This window comes from Branchiostoma floridae, chromosome 7 (assembly GCF_000003815.2).
Source record: "Branchiostoma floridae strain S238N-H82 chromosome 7, Bfl_VNyyK, whole genome shotgun sequence".
Classification (NCBI taxonomy): Eukaryota; Metazoa; Chordata; class Leptocardii; order Amphioxiformes; family Branchiostomatidae; genus Branchiostoma; species Branchiostoma floridae.
This window is the reverse complement of record NC_049985.1, coordinates 6,652,321-6,658,105: the sequence shown is the minus strand read 5'-3', so window position 1 is coordinate 6,658,105 and position 5,785 is coordinate 6,652,321.

The window sequence follows — 5,785 nt, the reverse complement described above, 5'->3', positions numbered from 1 at the left end:
TAGTTGTCATGTCAGTATTATGGGTGCGTAGCTGTGAGCTAATTCATTTTGTGATGTCATAGACAACTGATAATTCCATACAAGTTATACTTAGTCGAGCTGATACAAAAATCGTTTCTTTTTTACCGACGGGCATTCAATCATGAGGTCTATATGTCTACCTTAATCATTGTATGTTCGTATTTTGCTGCAATTACCTATTACGTTTTGAATACTTTTCATATCCAAACAACTTTAGATACGTCGTAGAAATACGTATACACCAGTGGCATAAAGATATTGAAACACAATAGAAGAGAATTTCCCATGCAGAATACAAACATAGGAGAAGTGTGAAGTTTTAGTTTCAAGGTTTAGACACCGATATTCTACCGTTTGCTTTAAAAAGAATGCGAGATTAGACAGTTATTTCTTCATTTCCCAGCCTCATTGTTGATTCATGTGCGTCCTGTATCAGACTCGACTGTTGGCTTACCTGGACCACTGTTGTACTGGTTAGCATAGATATTATTGAACTTTGACTTTCAGAAATACCAAGAAATCAAAGGTTTCATTACTACACAATCATAGACGCAATGAAACAGTAAATGCGAAGATCTCGTGAATGCCATCTCACCATTTTAACACAGGCCACAGTGTATCTAAAAGGTCAAACATTGGTTCCATGGTGGTGCAAAATGCACGTTCCACAAGGTAGGGTGTTTGGTCCATTTGTAAAGAATTTTCGGTCATATCAAATTTAAACAACAGCAGGTAATTCTATGGTCTACCATTTCTTGAATATGAAGTAGAGGGTCATTAAGCACCGCAACCAAGCGATTATATGGTATTTATCTCAAGCTAACTTGATGATTTCTTAAACGTATTTATTCTGAAACAGAGTGGTGTATTAAAAACATATACAACTCAGAAGCTGGCTCCTATGATTTAACGATTGCTTAGAGGGATGCTTTATAAAATCGACCTTTATAGAGTGTTGATAAAGCTAATCTTTGTGTTCATTACCACCAGTATTGAAAGTCAATTTGATTGCGTGGGCTGAAGTAATGAAAGGGGGGCCCAAGACCGATTAACGCGATATTCCATCTGAAATGCCTTATATGGGAGTCAGTAAATCATAGATTAATCATTAACGAACTCAACTGTACCTGGGAACTCTCACTCTCAACTACAAATTGGACATCTCTAGTTCATGTGTCAATCATACGTGAATTTAGATTATATCAAGGAATATGGAGTCACGACTTATCATATCATAGAATTTTATCTTCATACGCGAACTCATGCCTGAAGAGGATGCACGGATACAATAGCGCCAAAAAAGTTACAAATGTGTAGTCTGTAGACTATTTGATGTCTCAATTCTACGAACATGACTGGGGATTGACTTCTTCTTTGGAGGCAGTAGCTGATAAATTCTGCCACGTTGAGCTGTTTTTGTGATCGTAAGGGATGGCATACAAGTATACCTCGCCCTCAGAACTAAAACCGAACAGCCTTTAGATATCTGCAACGTACAACCAGCTTATAAGCTGGCGCCTGGCAGTCAAATATTTCTATAACTTGTTGCGATTTGGGGATCTGGTAGCCATTTACCTGTCACTGTCAGCTCTAGAGGTCCCCTCTTTGTTGAGAGGTCTACATGGTTCTACACGTTAAATGTACAAGAAGGCTGGGATCTTTGCATTAACTATTTACCGGACGGAATGGGTTATTGCTGTGAAAGTCATAATTAGAAAATCGAACCCGGATAGCTAGATCCAACGACCTTTAATCCACTTGATCCAACCTTATCCGATCAAATCTTGTTCAATTCAGTTGGTTGAATTATTTACAACGAAACAACTTGCGAATGTGAGCTGGTTATTTTTCGCCACATACAAATATTCAAGGCTCAGTTAGCTCCTGATAAAAGTGGTAGATTATGTGTGAATGAAACAGTTTATTGTTGGGTGAATGTGTGATAAATGTATTGTGCTCTCCCTATATAGTCATACAAACTGTCCTTTAGTCTTCGTACCAATATAAAACTTCAATTTTCTACCACACAGCTATATATATTGGCTTGTTATGTAATCGAAAATAAGGAAATAGGACCCTGTCAAACAGATGCATGACCAATTTGTCCCCTGAGACGATCGTGCGGCTAAATGGCCCGAGCAATACCTATCAAATTGGATAAATGCATTTTCTATTTCGCCTGAAATTGGCGCAAAGTCTCGGGCCTGTGATAGATTGGAGTCGTGGCAGACTATTTCACGGCAGCAGCGTCCATCAGACGTGCTGGAGATGCCTTACACCACCCCTTTCTACTGTAGGCTGAGGCTTTCGTAGGTGACCAGCTGTTTCTACGTTATGTGTATTTTGATGTCTTTGAAGCCATACTATTACACCGTGGAGCATATTCCAATGACGAAATCTGAGTTCCGATTTTGGTCGCTGTACGGTCGCTTAAGGTGAGCTCCCACCGCACTTGTGTCAAGCTCGCGTCCCTGCGGGGTTCGAAATATACTCAACAAATTTCAGAGATAAAGAACAAAATTTCTTTCTTTTTGTGTATTTTGTCGTCTTCTAAGTCATACTTTTACTGTAAAAAAATGGAGAAAATAACAAAACAGTGACTCTGTGAATGAACCACGCAGTGAGGCAAGCTTGACACTAGTGCGGTGGAAGCGCACCTTTAGCTATCGCCATCTAGTAGAAACAGGGAGGTGTTTCTCGGACGACATTGTGATCAACGGCAGAGTTGTTTTGTGTCGTCATTTATGCAGCATGATTGAAATACGCTGAAACCAAGACTGTTGCCAGGGACTCCACAGGCCGACACTTGGACACCAGGGCCCACGTGCCCCCGACGAAAGTTTACCTGAAAACCGCAGAGAAAGGCTTGGGCTCGTAATTGTTTCAACCAGGCAAAATATTCACCGGTTGAGCTTTGCTGGAGTACGGTACCGAGGAAACCAATACTGCGTACAGCCATGGAGAGACGAGCTGGTGACCAGGTCAGACAGAGCAATGATTGACTGTATTTCAGGATAACATACTATAAGACTCTCACGAATGAATTCCAACCCCTAAAAATCTTCAAGCTATTGTCTTTTACAGGATATTTGATCCTACAGGTGAATTTCAACCCCTACAAATTTGTCAGAGATTGTCACAAGGTATTTGAACCTACAGGTGAATTTCAACTCCTACAACACTGCCAGATATTGTCTTCGAGTTCTGATGAAGGAAGAGTACTGTTGGTCCTTCAGTTGACAGATGCCCACACTTCGCTTGTTACGTAGTCACTGACCCTTGGGAAAGTCTGAAGCCAATTAGTTCTGATTGATCATAAGTGTACAGCTATACTGTGTATAACTGCATTCAAGACGAAGAAAGACAGTGTAAAATGCATGGTCAAATCAACACACATTGAAGTAAATTGGACAGGAGGAAATCTTTAAAGCTATTTGAATTTTAGAATTATCTCAAAGTTGCAGATACACCATACATCCAGCAATGTGTGTTTGGAAAGGCTGGCGCCCAAATGTAAGGGGGGTGGACTATGTGATTGTGTATAACGTTATTTATTGTTTATAGGGAATTCCCATTAACCATACAGAATGCCGCCCTTATTTTATCATACACAAAATATACATACATAGAAAATCACAATACAACAACTTAACTCCGTTGAGAAGTGAAATATAGCAAGTTCTGCAGATCATATCTATGTCCTCCTGTGGCGGCACTACAGAGTCTTGGCCAGTAGTTATAATTTTGCTGGTGCTTCTAGAAGATCTGCTTCTAGATTAGAAATGCCAGTCAAAATTCTGACTTCGTCAGTACAGATTCTTTACCCGATGCAAAGAAAATCCACATAATCCAGAGACTTTCATATTAAGCAACCTTCAAAGCACTTCATGATACATAAATGATTACGCAGGTCACTCTAGGAATGAAGCAGTGTTCCAGAGGATTGGACCAGATTGTAGGGGATGTCTACTGCCGGCGCTCCGCGGATCTGATAGGGTCATCCAATCAAATAACGTGCCCTGGTGGCGTACCCCTGGGTCGTTCTGCACAACTGGACCGCCTATGTGTTCACAAGCATGCCAATGGAGTGGGAAATATGAGATTTCTAACCTTGTCCAGATCGCTTATAGAAAGATATCGACTGAGAAACATATGAGCAGACATGCTGGCGTGACATCAATACATGGCTAGTGGGAACGTGTTCGTGAAAGTTTCCAAACTACAATTTTTTCTCGATTTTCTTCAAAACATCAACAAAATCCATTATAAAACTAAGCTTGCTACAAGAATAGATGCTACGAGGTAGCTTGGATACGTAAAGCCATAGTCTTTGTTTCCTAACTGAGATTCAAACATCTGTAAAAATCGATCTTTAGGCAGTATTCATATAATAAGCCTTTGATAATAGCTAGAAATGTTCCTAGTTGTATCCATAAACAGTTATTACGCAGACACAGATTTGTTGTTTGTTTGTATTATTTTGTTTGTTTACTCTCTAAACCCCCCTTTAGGCGTAACACACCAGGGTTGTACGAGCTGTATATCCTGGTAGATTTATTTAATTCACACACAGCAAGATGTCTCTCAAATCTTTTCGGTAAGAACATAACATTGGATTCTTTTACGTACTCGAGGTATGGCTCTCCTCAAACACATGACCGTCATTCAAGGACCACGTAGACCTGGAGCTAAGTACATACTTACACCTGAGTCGAGTGATGAAATTATTGCAAAGTGCCTTCTCCAATGGCACGACATCAGGACCTGTCAGGGATTCTAACCCAGTACCTCTAGGTTCTGAGTCAATAACCCAACCACTAGGCCACCGTGTCGCCATTAACATCAACTTGCTTACTGTTGAACTTCAATGACCCTGTTGCAGTTGAATGACAAAGTTGCAATTAAAGTTTCTCCTTTAGAATTTTGGCTGTGACGTTGAAAAGAAAAAAAAATCAATACATTCATGGTTATTAAAATCATCAGTCATCCGGAATAATCGCTCTGATTTATCAAAATCCACATTAGCATGTCCATATCTATAACGCACATGTATAACCCTGATGTGCTATCATCATCATACACTGAATGCATCTTAACCTCTACTTTACCTGTGATACTGCTACACATAAACAAACTATCATACCCATCAATCTAGTAGTTAAAAGAATACGAGATATTTCCAACAAGGGTCGCCTCCTGTAACTCACATCGTTGTAGTTGAGAATCATTACTGACGCCCAAGTTATCACAAGATAGAGGTTCACATTGATCTCCCATTGTAACGTCATGGATCATTTGTCAGTAATATCTATGGGGCGGGTGCGCGGGTATCGATTGTACATATCTTGTAGGTACTTTCCATCAACCGTAGAGGATACAACCACTACTCTTCCTTCATAATACAGTAGATATTCATACTTGGCGAAAATATTTTACTTGTTTTAAAACCCTTTGGGCTTTGAAAATGGGTCATACACAGCAGGGAAATGGAACAATGTATTTCCTAGTTACCTAGCTTTTGTTTAAGGCAAACAAATATTATAGCAGGCAGGCGACATGTAGTGTGCATGTGATATTAGTACTGTTTATACAGGTACAGACATTTTGTGGTGATACAACGAGAATTATGTTTAGAATATATTACGCTACTCATTAATTTATTATGAATATCGTAATATTTTCCAACATAAGTCCCTTGCAAAGTGAATCCGTGTTTTTTCCCAACACTATTCATAAAGAAGAAAAGAAGTATGAATCCGTTTGG